The following is a 19,285-nucleotide window of genomic DNA, read 5'->3' on the forward strand; positions in this document are numbered from 1 at the left end:
CAATGGAAGAGTTTGGCTGGCCAATTTCTTGTTTGGCCGATCCATTTTGTGTCTAGTCATATGATCCTCCTAAGAATAGAGCAAATAGTTTATGGGGAGTGCTCTCCTGGGTGCATCTAGACCTGCTGGATGGTTTATTTTAATTGTTTAGTATGATTTGTTAGATTCAACAGTGACTTGGCTAAATTAAATCAATTTTATGTTGTAATAATCTCTTCAACCCCGCTTTTTTTCTTTTATTATTTATTCAAGTTGTTATAATAATCTCTCTCTCTCTCTCTCTCCCCCTCCTTCGTATTTGAATTATTATAATAACTTCTAACCCCGCGTCTTTCTAACCCTTTTATTTATGAGCTTTTCATATAGCATCATGTCTTATTTATCACGTCCATGTATTACATCCATTTTTCATGCATTAAGGTCTGGCTCACTTGCATTTGTGAAGTTTATCATTTCCAAGTTGCATATATGCACTGTAGATGATGTCCATGTCATATCTTAGTATCTGGATCTCTATATGCATATTGTGTATGTGTTGCATTAATTGATTGCATATAGGATCGTGCATATACTACACTATTTCTTTGGCTCACCTTGGAGTACTAGGTAAGCGATTCTTTGCTTTATCATATTACATGCGCATGTTATTTATCGTATCCATTGCTATACCATGAGGATAAATTCTTAGTTAAAATATCCGTATATATGCTAGTGGATGGAGGTTGTGTTGCTTGTTTTGGAATGTAATTTATTATTATGCTTATGAGTTTGTACAAAAAGGCTTTTCAAAAATGCATGAAATCAAAACATAGCCAAAATCGGTGACACAGTCAATACTTGATTGCCTCAGATAGTAATGTTAGTATTATAATTAATAAATCAGAATATGAGCATATATTGATTATAAAAACCACATCATGACTTAGTAGAGGCCGATCTTTTGATCGGGCAGGTAAGGGTGCTCAATTAATGACCTTTCTGCCTCACACCTGAGTTCCCGAGCCGAGACATTTTATTATGATGAACAGTGGCCTTTGGCACGACTCATGGGTTTCCTAATTTCCCCAAAAGATTAGGTGGCGACTCTGAAATCTAGTGATGTAGTCCATTTTCAGCAAATATTTGCAATAAAATGGGTTTTTACAAAAGTTGCTAGATTTGGATTCTCATATTTTGTTTCACATTGCACTAGTGAAACTATATCAGGAGATTGGGAATCTGAATTGTGAGGCGTGCTTGCTAATCCCAAAGGCATCCTACACGTCCTTCCTCCCCTTTTTGAGGGAGATCAACTTTTGGCTAAGTTTTGTGAGCTTTATAGGGAGCACACCTCTTACCTTCAACCCTCAACCATAAATATGAGATAAACAAACCCTAGTAACAACTTTTAATAATCCTAGTAATCCTAGAGTGCATCTAAGGTCTGAAACAAAGCAAACAAAGTGAAACAACATGTTTAGGTTAGTTTACTTTCATATTTGTATGCATATGGCTCGGTTTAAGCACCATGTATATTAGTTTAGCATTGTTTATTTGGTAGTTGCTTTATTTGCATTGAATCATATTAGTATCCTTAAATCGAGCTCAGGTTGCATGTTGTGTGTTTAGTAGCATGTTTAGTATCATTGCACTTTATTTTATTCATATCATGCATATAAGACGCTTGGTGGTTGTGGGTGTCGTGCCTTTTTCAAGTCTAAGGCCCGTTTCCCACACCAACTTGCTTTGCCTAACAAAGAGTCACCATTTAATTTTTAAAGAGAAATTAAGAAACCTTTAACAATGAAAATTAAGTTATAGACTAGCCCATCACAACCAAGAAAATTATGGGTTCAAGAGCTTAGGTACAAAAGGAAAAGGTCATTGAATGATAGCACTCATTTTTGCCCAATCTGAAGATTGGCCTCTACTCACTTTCTATTTTATGATTTTAGTGGTTAATTATTTACGCAATTCATTTTAAACCCAAAAACATTTAACTAACCTAGAACTAGATTATTTGAATAAAAGAAGTGTCATCTACTTTTGTCACAAGAATAAAGCCATATTTTTTCTTAGAATGAAGATTCCTATCAAAAAGAGGCCATAAACTTAAACTAAAATGGACAACACTTATAAAAACACTCAAAACAACCAATTTTACATAAAAGAACATTTAACTTGCATAATTGAAAAATAATGCAAAAAGCACGCATATGCCAAAAAGAAAGAAATAAACTTACCAGATCGGGCCCACTTCTAGTGTCTTATATGCATGCTTGCAACCTAGGCCCTGTTTAAGAGTTCTAACATGATTTAATGCACAGAAAGACAAATAACACATAAGATAATACAAAACTAATATACATGATGCCTAAACCGGACCATATGCATATACAAATAGAGACTAGAGCACCCTAAACATACTGTTCTAAGAAAAATAAAGAAAACATATGGAGTGAAGTAAAATAGTGGATAAAACTAACACCCTATATGATGGAATGATAAAATAACACCCTAACATGAATGAAAACTGAAAAATAAAGCGAAATAGATACTGAAATATGATAAAGGAATAGAGTTTACTTTCTGGTTTATTCAAACTGCAGAGCAAGCCAAGAAACGGGATGAAGACCAAGCTTTTCTTTCTTGCAAGCCTCCCTCAAGCTTTGGTTTCTAAGATAGTTCAAAGTCTTCAAGCTTTAGAATGATTTTCAGAAGTTTAGAGTTGTTATGGGTGGGAAAATTTCGTAGCTAAGGAACAAGAGAGAGAAAGAGAGACAAAATAGGTGTTTTGCTCTCAAAACTCACAAAAAGAATTAAAATTCTTAACCCCCTGAAAGGGAGGGGGAATGGCTCCTTATATAGGTAGAGGAGAAGGTTCTGGAGCCCCTCCTAAGGTTCCATTGCTATCTCCCTCCACTCCTCTAAAAAATGCACCAAGATTGAGTTACCAAAAATAACTCTGTTATGCTTGGATGTGTGCACACACAAGTCTTGTGCGCGCACACAACTAACATGTGTACTCACAACTAATGTGCGCACGCTTATTTTGCCTTGCTATACGTGCCATGCATGCATGCACAAGTGCGAAGTCCTATGCCCTTGGTTTGCTTGTGGCTCAAGTAAATTCGAATTGCCTTTTTATCAGTTTTTGATAAAAATCAGTCACTAATTTTAGAAAATATATTTGATCGAAGTACAATCGGACCTCTCTCTCTTTCTCAGGGTCAAAAAGTTAGTTTTTGGCTAAAAACTGGTCCAAGGGTAAAATGGTCATTTTTGCAAAAAGTTTATTTTTGGCCAAAATAGGTTTATACAACAACTCCAAACAATTTTAAATATTCTAAAGATGAAGTAATTACCGTTTCATCATCAGGAGGTTTGCAAGTGACGAAATCTTAGGGTTAGTCAAAATAGAGTCTACAATTGCCTCTCTTTAACAGAACTCAAGCAATCATGAAGTGATGTAGAGTGAATGTCAAAGATCTGAGACCATCTTAGTTGACATGACTCTAAGGCTTAAAGCAGTGCCAGACAATCATAAAAGTGATCGGACCCATAAGTTGCCTACATATCATTGATGTAAGGAATCAGATAAGTGCAGTTTGGGGGTGGTTATGCAACAATTCATACATGAGTGAGTGACTGTGTGCAACACGCACTCAAACAATCGTTCAAGCATGCAATCTTTAAAAAAAATAAAATAAAATAAAAAAAGAGCGCTTGATACCTACCACACTTACCTTGTTGGGCTAAAGCTTATGCCAGATTCCTTTCTATTTCTTTCCAGGTTATGCAGTCCTACAAATTTTTCCAAAAAGAACCGTTCTAAATAATAATACACATTGAGTGTTGTTAGAATGATGTCATTATGATGTGAATGTATGTCATTCCATGCTTGTGTCAGACGAGGAATAGGGATTTATAAATTGGTACCATTCTATGCTCGTGTTAGACGAGGCATTAGGGTTTTATTGGGGATTCCATGCTTATATTGATGAGGAATAAGGGTTTAATGAATGCCATTGCATGTTCATATCGACAAGTCATTGGGATTCATTGAATGTCATTCCATGCTCGTATCGACAAGGCATATCAGTAATCTCTCAATCCTCTAACTCCGGGCAGACTATAGCTCTCTACTCCTACTATTCACTTTTCTCATTCCCCTTCTTATCCTCATCTTCCTCTTCGTTGAACTCGTTTTCGTATTCTTGATTCTCTACATGTTGGGACCCATAAAAGTTATCGAGGTGGTTCAGAATGCTAGAGTCTCCCAGAACTAAAAGGTTCTTTTTCATAAGGTACACTCATGTGAAGTCGACGTCCTTGGATTCTGGAAGTACCACTTTTGCTTTGGGTTCATTAGCAAGTATGATTTACCTACGAGGGTCATATGACTCCTGGGGCGACTTTGCTCACTTTTTGCGGAGATTGTTGGTACCTCTTTTACCGATTCTATTTTTCTAAACATGAAGTTCAACAATTCATCTTCGATGAAACCATTACCTTTTTGGGTAGCCCTGGCTGGTTCAACTCTTTCTCCGTTATGATTAATGGTTCTGTTTATGCGAGGAAAGTCACTATCAGGTTAGGCTCATGAACTTGTAGTTCTTTCTGGATAATATCCACTCCCACTTCCTTAGGTACAAGCACCACTGGTTTAGGTAGGTTGGCCAACATAATGTATTGGCTAGGGTTAAAGGATGTCAGGGTGGCTTGTATGGCATCGACTTTAGGTAGCGGAGAGACAATTTTGTTGTGCTTTGGCAAATGGTTAGTAGTGGCATTTGGCTTTTGTAGTGGAGTTATAACTTTGTTGTTAATGAGATCTTGGATCTCATGATGAAGTCGGACACAACAGTCAATTTCATGGCCGGCTTGTTTGTAGAAAGCGCAATATTTGGTAGGGTCATGACTAGCGGGTAAGGAGTCCAAAAGTGGTCTAGGGCCAACAGGTTTAAGGTGCCCCTTCTCTATAAGGATTTACATTGCTTTAGACAAGGACATGTGAAATGAGTGGAAGGTTCTTTGGTTGTGGGTGGATTGGGTGGTGTGGGTGGTTCCGGTGAAGCAGTCAAATACGATTTGGGTCCCTATATCATGGATTTCAGTGAGTTTGGTATTGGATCACATGGTAGGTGTGTTTCTAGTGAAGGGCTTCTTTTGAGGTTGGGTGGTGGCTTCTACTTTAATTAAGCCTTGATTGATCCCATCTTGAGTTTGATTTCCAATGTCGAACATTTCTCAAAAGCTGAACAGTGACAAAGGCAACATGATGCTTAGTAGGGTAGTTGTAGGTTCTTCATAATGGTCCTTACTTGGTCTTTCTCATCAGGCCAATTGGTTATTCTGGCAGCCTTAGCTCTCCATTTTTATAACAAAGTCACTAAAGTCCTTATTTAGTTCATGTTCGGTGGTTTCAAGTTCTCTCATGGTTCCTTCCAACTAAGTATTATAGGAGTATTAGGTGACAAATTCCTTGGCTAGCTAATTCCACTTCCACTTGATTTCACTAGCTAAGTTAACATACCGATTGGCAGCCACTTTGGATAAGGTTTTGTCAAACAAAGACAAGGTTTATTGGTGGATGAGTCCCATGGACCTCGAAATGTCAGCAAAAAGTCTGACATGTACCATAGGGTCTCCCGAGCCATCAAACCTATCTATGTGTAGCATTTTGAACCTTTTAGGAAGACAGACAGTCACTTCCCCTAAACTATTATCTAGGTCCGGAACGCTGTAAGAATCCTTAGTCTTCTTCATGGCCTTCTCCAACTTGGCTATTCTATTAACATTAAGGTCAAGGCTCAGCACTTCAACCTTGGGCTTATCCTTTAGCTAATCTAGGGGGGGAATGAGGACAACCGTCCCTGCCTCCCTCGGAACTTGTTGCTTCGGTGGTAGTGGTGGTGCAACTATTGGGGCTTGTAGTTGATTCAAAGTTTGAACCTAGGCATCCACGGTCACAAATAGGGTATCCACAAACCTTTGAAGTTGAAGTGCATGAATCAAATCAGTCAATTCTTACGCTTGGGCCATCAAGATTTCTAATTCTAGAGTCGGAAACCTGAAGTGCTCTGGGCTAGGAGGAACTGACAAATGCGGCCTGATCTGTTCAGTGTCCACTAACTCTTGGTCGAGCCAAACTATTCAAATAGACTTGCGCTTGGGTTGGGGCTTGGGCTTGCGGATCTTCTTTTTTGATGGCTTGAGGGAGACTAACATGGGCTTTCTGTCAACTAGTCTTGAGTACAAGACAACCGACTGAGTTTGGCCTACTTAGCTTGGGAAACTTCCTTTCTAAAACCAATGGTCACAACAAACCTGAGAATAGTTGAATGAACCCAATCAAATCCTATTCAAGATTTACCATGGGTCCTTAAAATCACCATCACCATCAATTAGGTTGTAGTTTTCCAACTAAGGAATTTTAGATAATTTTAAGATCCTTACCAGAGTGATCAATCAAACAATTGTCTTTCCATTATTTATCACTTAACCAAAGAAGAATGCCCTATTTTTATTTAAAAGCATATGATCAAATCACAACTACTATTTTTTTTTTCAAAATTATTTTCCAAAATAAAGTTTTCCTTTTTTTAATTTTAATTTTAATTTTTTAATTTTTTATTTTATTTTGAGGAGCCCGAATTTTATCAAAAGGAATCAATCAAACAATCATCCCTTAGCTAAATATCTCATAGTGGAATCAAAATTTTATTCAAAATGGCAAGCTTGGTGGCCACTACGTTGCCTACTATTTTTTCAACAAAATCAAGGTTCGTCCAAAGTCAGTAACCCAAGAATTTTTATTCAATTGAAAACACTTTCCATAATTTCCGAACTATACTCAAATTTTACTCTAAATTTTTTTCCAAGAAAGTTCAGAATTCATTCCAAGTGTCCGATCAAATAATTATCTTACAGTCAACTATCTTCCAAGGAAATTCAAAATTCTATTTCAAAATGAGAGACTCGGTCATCACCTCCTTGTCCAATATTTTTTCACAAAATCAAAATTCCCTATAAAGCCAAAGACTTAAAGATTTTCATTCAATCAAAAACTTTTCACAATTTTCAAAATTCTACTCAATTTTTTTTTTATTTTTTGTTTTATTTTATTTTTTAAATTCTTTCCTCCCAAGGAGGTTTGGATTTTAGTCTAAGTATCTAATCAAACAATTGTCTTCTAATCAAATATCTTTTAGGGGAATTCAAATTTCATTCAAAATGAAAGACTTGGTCAGCACTTCCTTATCTACTATTTTTCCATAAAATTTGAAATTTCCCCAAAATCAATTACTTAAAGATTCTTATTCAATCAAACACTTTCTGTAATCTCCAAGGCTTTACAGGCTCTACATAAGTTGAAAAGTTTTTTTTTTAGAAGTTACTATTTGATCATATATTTTCTTGCGAATTTTTACTTGAATTTTGAAAAGGCAATCATTTTCAATTGATCATTAAGGTAAGAAGTCAAATTCAAAACCCAACTCCTTTAAATTGGGAAACTACCTCCTAATTTACCACTGATTGTTCACACCATAACTAAGATCAAATCACTACCTAAATTGAACCCCCAAATTTTGGAATTGAATCACTGTGCAAAATAAACTTAGATTGTCTTAGAATCAAATCACTACTCAATGAAATCCTCGGATTTTAGAACCAAATTACTCATTTCTACCTGATTTTTGTAATCAAATCAAATCATTTCCATACAAGACAAAATACCACATAAGCACATAATTTACATTCTTGCCTATTTGGGGATACGGTTGCCCTGTCCTAATTTGGAAAGAAGATTTAGGATTCTCTAAATCACACAAAGAGGCAATTATACAATCCTAAAAAAGGAGTATCTTCTCTTAGTTAGGAAGGTGCTAAAACTTTCTATATGCAAGGGTAGGTTTGGTCAAGAGGGTATATCAGTTATCATACCACCTTAAAGCACAGGGGAATGATCAAACAATACTAATAGCATAATCTAACGCTCGCTTTGTTGACATAACATAGCCCGCGAATAGTGTTCAAAATATTATGCAACAAGGTTAGGTTTTTTGAGCCCACAATGAAGCAATGCAATTAATAATTAACCACTAATCTCATAAAATAGAAATTTTCAAGTCAAGCTAACTTAATTCCCCAGTGAAGTCGCCAACTGTGGACACTGTGTCCTTTTTTAGTCTAACGCCCATTTCCTACACCGACTTGCTTTGACCAACACAAAGTCGCCACTTAATTTTTAAAGGGGAATTATAAGGGAAAAAAAAAACTTTAACAATGAAAACTAAGTTAAAGACCAATCCATCAAAACCATGAAAATTCTGAGTTTGGGATCTTAGGTACAAAAAGGGAAGACCATTGAATGATAGCACCACCTTTTGCCCAATCCGAAAATTGGCATTTACTCACTTTTTATTTTATGATTTTAGTGGTTAATTATTTACAATTCATTTTGAACCCTAAAACTAACCTAGAACTAGATCATTTAAATAAAATAAGTGTCATTTACTTTAATCACAAGAATAAAGCTATGTTTTTCCTTAGAATGAAGATTCCTTATTGAAAAGAAATTTTTAACCTTATAGGGCGATAAAAAAATGGACAATACTTATGAAAATACTCAAAACAATTTTGCATAAAAGAACATTTAACTTGCATAATTAAAAAAACAATGCAAGAAGCACACATATACCAAAGAGGAAGAAAGAAACTTACCGGGGCGCCCACTTCCAGTGTCTAACATGCATGGATAAAATAAATATGTCCTAATCATACAACTGATACATACAAAATGTAACTTAGGCCCAGTTTAAGGGTTCTAACATGTAACTTAGGCCCATGTCATCATCAGGAGGCTTGCAAGCCCCCGAAGTTTTAGGATCAGTCAAATAGGGTGTCTACAGTGGTGGAATCCAGTTAGTTTTCTCATTTTTCATGAAATACATTTGATTTGGTGCATTATTTTCAATAATCCAAATCGATTTTTTTTTTTAATGCAAAATTGTGCGTTTTGGATGTTTTCATGAATATTGCCCAGTTTAAATCTTGTTTATGGCCATTTAATCTTTTGATGGAAAATATGGTTATTTTATGAAAATATATGGTTGTATTCATTAGATCTAAATTGAACGGTATTTTGTTTATTCAATCACCTATTTTTAGGCTTAATAATGGTTTTTAGGTTTAATAATAAAGTTTGTGAAACATTTAATCATTAAAATTACAAAATAGAGAGTTCGTTAGGTCAATCTTCGGATTAGGTAAAAGAGGTGCTTCCATTCAATGACCTTCCTCTTTTGTATCTTAGTTCCTAAACCTTGATTATTTGATTGTGATTGATCAGGTCTTGTACTTAGTTTTCATTGTTAAAGATTTCTTAATTCCCCTTAAAACTTAAGTGGCGACTCTCGAATGCAAGTTGGTACATCATAGGAGTGGAAATACGTCTTATATCCAAAAAAACATGGCATCCACAGGTACAGTCGGTATTTAGGTAAAATTTTTCACCATACCGATAATATTGGTTTTATTATTTTGACGATAAATACAGACTACTTCACACATCAAATAACATAGAGCCGCACCAACTGAAACTGTTCAATTTGGTGCAGTTTAATCAATTTAAGATATTTCAAATTTAATCTATTTTTTCGTAAAGTCACTTATTTATGTAAAAACATTGAATTAGCCATTTGTCAACCACTTTAAACATATCCTATACATAAACCAAACCAAACCAAACCAAGCCTTAAGTCCCATCAAATGGGGTCGGCTACATGAATCATTCTTCTCCACACGACCCTATCAAAGGCAATTTCGTTAGTCAAATTAAGTAGATCCATATCTCCATTTACAACGGTAGCTAACGTTAATATAGGCCTACCTCGTCCTCTAACACTTCCATCTACTGTTACAGCATCGCATCTCTTCACTACTGCCTCCATTGGTCTCCGTTGAATGTGACCAACCATCTCAAACGATTATCTTTCAACTTATCTTCTATCGGTGCTAGTCCTACCCATTCTCGAATACACTCATTTCTAATTTTGTCTTGTCTAGTCTTGCCACACATCCACCTGAGCATCCTTATCTCAGCCACACTCATCTTATCAACATGTTGTTTCTTGGTTTCCTAACACTTCGTCCCATACAACATCGCTGGTCTAATAGCCGTTCTATAGAACTTACCTTTTAGTCTAGTGGGCATTCGTTTATCGCACAGTACCCCAGACGCACTTCTCTACTTTCACCATCCTGTCTTAATCCTATGGGCCACATCCGCATCAATCTCTCCCGCTGTTGTGATAATCGACCTTAAATAACAAAAATGTTCACTCTTAGGCAGTTCTTGGTTCACAATCTTCACTTCTCCTCTGCTTTCATAGATACTGTTACTAAATTTACACTCCAGATCTTAGTTCTACTTATCCGGAATCCTTTAGATTCAAGAGCTTTTCCTCAAATCTCCAACTTTGTGTTAACTCCTTCTCTAGTCTCATCCACTAGCACAATATCATCTGCAAAAAGCATACACCATGGGATGTCCTCCTGAATATTTCTCGTCAATTCATCCATAACTAAAACAAAAAAATAAGGACTTAAGGTAGATCCTTAGTGTAACCCTACAGTGATAGGAAATTCATTTGTCTCTCTAGTAGGCGATCTAATAGTGGTCACCACCCCTTCATACATGCCCCTAATCATATCAATGTAACCTTTTGTCACCCATTTCTTCTCTAACACCCATCATATTAAATCACGGGGCACTCTATCATATGCTTTCTCAAGGTCGATAAACACCATATGAATGTCTATTTTCTTTTCTCTATACTTTTCTATTACTCTTTTTAAAAGATAAATCGCTTCCATTGTTTACCTGCCAAGTATAAACCCAAATTGATTCCCTGACACCTCTGTTATATCTCGTAATCGTCGTTCCATCACCCTCTCCCACACTTTCATTAAATGACACATTAGCTTGATTCCTCTATAGTTGTTGCAATTGTGGACATCTCCTTTATTCTTATAGATTGGCATTAAAATACTCTTCCTCCACTCATCTCGCCTGTTCCTAGTCAACAAAATTTTGCAAAACAACCTAGTCAACCAAGAAACCCCCTTTTTACCCAAATACTTCCAAGCTTCAATAGGGATATCATCGGGTCCAAAAGCCTTATTTGATTTTATCTTCCTAAGTGCAATCTCCATTTCAAAGTTCATAATCCTGCGATAGAACCTATAGTCTTGGTTTATCGTATTACTGGCTATTTTTTTCCCCTATTGTCGTACCTCCATGTTTCTCATTTAATAGTTTCTCAAAATAGTTCTTCCATCTTTAATCTCTTCATCCTTCACCAATACTTTAGAATCCTCACTCTTGATGCACTTAACTTGATTAAAATCGCTTGTTTTCCTCTCCCGTATCTTAGCAAGTTTGTATACCTACCCGCTTCTCTCTCTCCTTACTATCTAGTCTAGTGTATAGGTCATCATAAGTTTTCAACTTAGCCTCTCTCACCACTTTTTTGACCTCCTTATTAGTCAAACTATAACTCTAGATTAACAAAAATACAAATAATAAAATAATAATAAATACTAAGGTGTCAAAAATAGTGAGTTAGAGTTAAGATTTATATAATAAGGGTATACTAATTTAGGTTGTAGGAATGATAGAGTTAATTAATTGAGATTAATAATTTATTATACTTAATAATATTATTATATTATTAAATTATATATACTCTATTCGTCTCAAAATATTAGTCCTTTTAAAAAAATCAAGGACTAAAAGAACATGAATTTCTTATTTTGTCATAGTTTAAAATTCATTAATTTTAACAATTGATAATCTCCAAAAAAAGTCAAATGATATTTTTTGAAATGTAACAATTTTACTATAAAAAAAGGATTAGATTCTCCAAAAAGTACTAATATTTTGAGATGGATGTAGTGTATATATATTATAAATACAACATATTTCGAAACGGTCAGCATCGGTTTAGTTCAATGCACAAAGTGCTTAAACCGATATCGAGTTGAAAGTCGAAAAAAAAAATCAAATTAAATAATCGTACAAACCAATTCTTATTATTAAAAAAAAAAAGAGACTAAATATAGACGATTAGGTTCAGTTAAATCGATTTGGTCAGTTTTTTTTTTTTTTTAAATTTTCTTACATCTTTATCAAAAGATATAGGGAAACACTATGGTGCACACCTTTTAAAGGGCACCTCATAAAAAAAAAATTACAAAAAAAATAATTTAAAATTTTTAAGTCATAATTAAGAAAAAAATATCATAACTAAACACAATATAAGGCATAAATAAAGAGCTTATGAGATATAACTAAAATAATATCATAACTAAAAAAAAAAAAATCATAACTAAAGAAAGAAATAATAAAATTAAAAGTAGATATAGTACTCCCTTTTTAAAATAGTGTATATCAAAATTTGCCTGTATATCATAGAATTTCCTACGTATACAAGATATGAAAATCAAACATTGATTTTATAACCCTCAAGGTGGCCTCAAGGTGGCCGCCCTAGTCGTAAGTGAGTTTGATTATCTCTTTATTGTTAGAATATTAAGACCATCTCCAACCGTTCACCAAATCTATCATCAAATTTAAATTTGGTGAAAAAGAGGTACTTTTTGTGCTCTAACGGTTTCACCAAAATGGTATCAAATTGAGAACGTTCCAAAAATTTTACCAAACTGGAAATGTCTTGCACATTTCAGTTATTTACTGTATATAGTCGTTGAGTGTAGACCACCGGACGACCGATCAGATGCCTTCACAGATGACCACCTTAAGAAAAATTTTGTGAAACATTTTACACTGAGAGGTCGACCCCCCAGTCAACCCCCCAGTCGACCACTTGAAGCACAAAAATATGATAGCTTCATCTCCTTCTTGCTCGTCATCACTTTATCAAAACACTAACCATTCAGTCTCTTTCTTTGTGGAAGAAGCAAGAACGTTTTATGATTCGAAGCACAAGGGGAAAAATAAAAGAAAAAAAATTTAAACTTTTGTTGAATCCTTGCCTATCTTTTGTTCTCATTAGAAATAGATTTACTTGGAATGTGAAGGGTTTGAAGGTAAAGATTCTAAAAAGCTCCATGAGAGAATGAATAGGTGATGGAAGACAGGACAAGGAAGATTGGTAGAAGAAGAAGAAGAAGAAGAAGAAATAAGAGAGATTTGATGGAGAAAATCATCGTGGGCTTTCTTGGGTTTGTCTCTCTGTGCAAGAAAATGAAAATGAAATTGTTTCAATAAATGGTAGCTCTCATTTAATTGAGAAAGAGAGAGGAGTAGTTTACCCTTGCAAAATGAATATGAAATTGTTTCAATAAGTGGTAGCTTTGAAGAATTCTTGTTTGAATTCAGGAAACAGAAATGTCTAATCGGTTGACCGGTTAGTCGATCTTCCGGACGTCCTGTAGTTTGCTGAGAGTTACAGTAATCTATTATTGGATCGTCTGATATCAAATAGAAGAATTGATCATATTTTTATTCAAATTTAATAAAATATTTGACGAACTATTGGAGATACTCTAATCCTTTTATTTAAGTAAAAGTGAAGGTTCAAGGTGGGTCCACTAACTTTTCTAGGTTTGCTTTACTCTACATCAGTCATAATAATGGGTATGGAGCCGGTCTGGACATTAAATAAAAAAAATAAAAAATAAACTTGTTTTGATTGGCATACTATATTGTATGTCATGCAGCATCTGAGGATCCTGCCATGCCCAGTAAGTTGTTGTGCACCTTTGTGAAGCGTTGTTCGAGCCTTTTTCGATAATCAAAATCGTTTATATTAGAGCATCTCCAACGGTGCATTTCTTTTTTCATCAAATCTGAATAAAAAATGACCAATTTTACCAAATCTGATATCACTAGTTCCAAGGGTGAACTTTCATCAAATTTGCGCCGGGACAACTGGTCGACCGGTTAGGCGAAATTTTCTTTTCTTTTTTTTTTTTTTTTTGAACTTTTTGAACCTTGTAGTGGTCGACCAGCTGGTCAACCAGTAAGGCAAAATTTTTTTTTTTTTTTCTGTTTGAACCTTTTGGTGGTCGACCGGTTGGTCAACCGGCCGGGCAACCGGCTGGTTGACCGGTTGGTCTCCTCCAACGGTCACAAACAGTGTTTTGATGAAATCAGTAATCTGTCCACAGTTTGATGCATTGTTTGGTGAAATCTCATTTTGATATCGATTTGGTGCAACCGTTGGAGCACCAAACAGTAACTTTTTCACCAAATTTTAAATTTGATGTCAACTTTGATGAACCGTTGGAGATGGTCTTATATGATTTATCGAGTAGATCATTAATATAAAAAATTAAATTGATTAAATATTTATAGTCTTATAACAAAGTACATTTGCTTTTATAAAATGGTAAATTACACTGATACTCTCTAAGGTTTGCTCCAATTACATTACATGCCTGACGTTTTGAAAATTACATTATCATCCCTGTGGTTAATAGTCTCATTTCACAAACCCTCAACTTATATAAAATGTAACAACTCCTAATAGACAAATATAAAAAATTACATTGAAAAAAAAACGTAAAACAAGAAAAGTGAGAGTGCATGAATTCAATGTTTTTATATTAACTAAATAATTACAATGACAATGAAATTAATATAATTTTTCAAACGTCAGGAGTAATATGTATTAAGTTTAAATTTTAATGATATAAGTGCAATTTACCTTTTATAAAAATTAACAACTAGCCTAACTTTTTTAAAAAATTTAAAATAATTAAGACCTAATTATAAATTTATGAACATCTAACTAATTTAACTTTTTTATATAAATAATATACTTTACTAAACTTATAACACAAACCATTCAAATTATGAAGAAACACTCGAGACCATCCTTCCCAACGGAAACAGCAGGCTGCTGTGCCTAGTACCCCGAAGTCCATGTCATGTATTATAAGTGATTTTCTTGGCGGCTTGACACCCTACCCTAGGGCTAGCTAAATGTGCTCTGCGCCGACCTTGTTACTTTCAGCGGTCTAGGCCCACTATGACATGCTATGCTATGCTCTTCTATATTGGCCTTTGGTGAGTTGATTGTTTGCTTTTTTTTTTTTTTTTTTATAATTTTAATTTTATTAAAATAATTGTATTTAAAAAATTAATTAGTTTTTTAAATTAATTTGATAATTATGAAATATATAATTATAAATTAGATATAATATTTTTTTTCATATTAATTATTTTCATTTATTTTATTTTTTAATAAATTATTTTAAATTGAATATAATGTTTTATTTTATTATATTTTTTAATATGGAAAACTCCTCCCAAACTCCTCCAATAGTATAGTTACCTACACAATCTGGGCTGGCTAGTGAGGTAGATGTGTAGGATTAGGCAGGGGATCTGCTTGGCTACCAAGATTCTCAGTTTGCTCTCCTTGGGTCAAATACTATCTCTGTATCTCTCTCACTCTCTCTGGATTTCAGGAAATCCAATCCTATTCCCAATATCGCTGCACTGCAAGTTGTTGTCTCCTACCTATGGCCATCACTTGATTTGACGCCTTATTTGGTAAAATAACTCAAATGTATTATGATTGTATGTAGTTGCTCAACTCTGTCTTTGGATGAGGGTTTGTTCGAAGTGTATTATATAAGTATTAAGGATTGTTTGAGATAATTTAAATAAGTGTATTTTTTATTTTTTTTATAAAAAATTATGTAAAAAAATAGAGAGATAATGTAATGAAAAAAAGATAAAAAGATAAATTATTTGTAATTTCCAAACTTGACCTTAATGTATGGCCGTGCTTATACTTGAAGATACAGTATAAATAAAAATGATAAATTATACTTATACTTTTTGAAATTTAGATTTAGGCCTCGTTTGGCATAACCTATATGATCCATCTTTTTATCTTTTTTTCATCACATCATCTCTCTACTTTTCTGCACATCTTTTCGTAAAAAGACAAAAAGTGCACTTTTTAGGACGCCCCAAACCAACCCTTAATATATATCACTTTTGACGTTTAAGAAATTATACTAACCCTCATGTCATTGTAATTATTTAAACGGAATGAAGATATTACATTCATACACTCCTCCTTTTTTTTTTTTTTGGCTTTATTTTCTCCTTTTTTTTTTTCCTTTCCTTTTCTTTTTTTTTTAATGTTATTTCTTCTGTTTTTTTATTAAAAGTTGTTACTTTTTATTTAAGTAGGGAGGTTTGTGAAATGAGACTATTAACCACATGGGTGGAAATATAATTTCTAAAACATCAGGGGGTGAATAGTAATTGGATCAAACCTCATTGGGTGTCAATGTAATTTACCCAAATAAAAATAAAGAAATAAAAAGAAGAATATAAAAAAAAATGAATAGAGATGAAAATAAAAATAAAATAAAATAAAAAGAAAAGGAGTAAGGTGGGATTATGGGATCCTAGTATCATTCATGGGATCATGGTAGGGGAGGTGAGAAAAGGAAAAAATAGGAGAAAAATATATCACATCCATTTGTGAAGATAGATAGGGGTGTAACCATTCTTATTCTATGACTAGATGAGGAGCTTTCAATAATTTGATGAATCTCGTGGTTTAAATGGGCAAAGCTTTCACTGAGAAGTTGCATTAATGTACGCTCTTTACTTAGGGGGTGTTTGAGAAGAAAAAAAATAGTCTAATTTAGGTTAAAATTTACAAAAAAATAAAATAGGTTAAAATAGTTAATAAGACAAAATATCACATCAAACCCATAATCATTTCACTTTTTCTCTCACAAACATCACATCCAACTATAAAAAAATCCAATCATCTTTCCAAACACAAAAATTTTAGCTTACTAAAATAACCAAAAACTAAAATAGCCTACTAAAATAGCAACTTCCCAAACGAAGCCTTAATAGTATGGATATGTGTATTAATTTTTCCTTATTAACAAAGAGTAGATGTAGGTTCCTATCCATTTTTTGGGCTTGACTTTGTTGTTAATTTTGATCCATTTAATTTGTTTATTTAGCAAAATATTTGTTGTATATATTTGTTTATTTTATTGTTGAAGGCTATGGTCCATCCACTTTCTCGCGAAGTGATCCCTCTCAATAGAGGAGGCAGAAGGCACTACAAGAAAATCAGGTTTTAGCAACGTTTTTTATTATAGCGGCCTAAAAAATGCTGCTACAGATGGGCTATTGTAGCGGTTATTAACCACAACTAAAAATTAAATTTTTAGTAACATTTTTTGCCTAAAACGCTGCAATATATTTTTTAATAATGACGGTTTGTACACAACCGTTACTAAAAAGCCAATCAAAATAGAGGCCCGCCAAATCGAACTCTGATTTCGCGCGAAATCAGATTTTTTTTTTCGTGAGGAGTGGATAACATATCAGAATTTCAGTCCAAAAAAATAAAATAAAATCGTTCAACTCATCTAAAACTGTGCCCTAGTCCAGCACCCCTGTTTGGCGAAGCATCAGAGTTCATCCTCCCCCGCGGCGACGTATCGGCGTTCATCCTTCCCCGCAGCATTCATCATCGTCCCACTGTGATTTCAAGGTCAGTTTGCTTTCTCTGTTTCTCTTTCTCTATCCCTTTCTTTCTTCTTGTCTCTCGGTTTATCTCTCTGCCATTCTCCCTTTCTTCTACTATCTCTGTCTATGTTTTTCCTATACTGTCTTCGGTCAAGTTTGGGTCAATGAAATTCATTGTTAATCTACGACTTGCCACTCCATTCAGTGCTTCTAATATCTCCAAAAATTCTCTACTTTGAAGGATTTCATGAACATTTTGATTTGGAAAAATAATTTAGAAAATAGAAAAAAAAAATTGTTGGTATTCAATATATGTATGTACTGACCCCGACTTGGATTTCCATGTGCTGAGTCACACATCAGAAATCTACAAGGGGCAATGAACCCAAAGGACATCCCTTGACTAGCCCCTTTGGGAAGCAATGAGCCCAGAGGACATCCCTTGACTATCTCTTTTGGGGAATTCCCATGGTTGTTGTTATATATCTATTAAATAGATGCGTATGATATTAGAGAACTTTTAAATATAAAATGCTAACACTATATGTTGATAATCAGTTCATCTATAGTATGTTCAATGAAAATTTGAAGAAGATTGAGATTAACTAGTAGTATGTTCAACAAAAATTCAAAGATTGAGATTAACGGGCCATAGAGATCAACCCAATCACTATAACACCTTGGGAGATTATCCCATTTAATTACCTCCATTAAGGAGAGTCAAGGGGAAAAATAAACCAAGAAAAAAGAAAAAGGAAATAAAATTAAGAATGATAAAAAAGAGAATATTCAGGAGAATGCATCACCACTAAGTCAACTGCAACAGAGAGTTTGTAGAAGCACTTAACATGGAATAACTTATAGCAGCCAAAACCACTGTTTTTCTCAAACAAAAAAAGTTACAATTTTGCACAAAGAGTTTTCTTTCTGGAACAACAATGGTGGCATAAATGATACTCATGTACATATATCTCCTTATATTATTATTTGAGAAAGTGAACCCACTAGATGTTTCCATTAACATATAAATATTAAGTTCAGCTTTTGTCTTCTTGAGGTTAGGAATGTTTTGTGGGTGCTACGGCTTGTCATGTCCTGATGGATATATTGCATAACCACTTTTAGTTCTTCAAGCACTTGCAATAATTGGTCATAGAAATTATGGTCTGTTTGGAAATCAACTTTTTAGTGCCTATTTAGTTAAAATATGAGGTGAAAAAATTAGTGTTTGGGAATGATTTTGACTTCTATACAAAAACATGCAAATAGTAGAGAGAATGGAAGGAATTTTTGACCTTTTTTATGATTTTATGATTTTTTTTTTTGTGACTTTTTAGCTAAGCCAAACAATCCCTTAGAACCATATTTCTTTCTGTCACCAAGGCACTCTTATTTGTGAGCTGGCATAATAGGGGGAAATTTTACTCAAATCAGGGGGAAAAAAATTCTGGGATGCACATCACAGAAAATTTGCAGACACTATTCATTTTTGTTTTGTAGTTTATTTTTGTTTTGAAGTTTATAGTCAAATATTTTATTTTTGTTTGAAAATTTATATTCAAACAATACAAATATTCAAATTTTTTCTAGTGTGCTTTCTGGTGTGCATAATGGGTATTATGCTTTCGGGTGTGTCCTGCAACTGGTCTGAATTCTTGGCTTCTCAACTCTGTGTGTTAAACTCTGTTATGCATGACTGTAAGGGTGGGAGGTAGTGTTAATAGTAAGGGGGTTGTGGCTTGTGGTTGGCTTTTG

The sequence above is a fragment of the Camellia sinensis genome, unplaced genomic scaffold (genome assembly GCF_055761805.1).
Source record: "Camellia sinensis isolate YWXY unplaced genomic scaffold, ASM5576180v1 Unanchor3, whole genome shotgun sequence".
Classification (NCBI taxonomy): domain Eukaryota; kingdom Viridiplantae; phylum Streptophyta; class Magnoliopsida; order Ericales; family Theaceae; genus Camellia; species Camellia sinensis.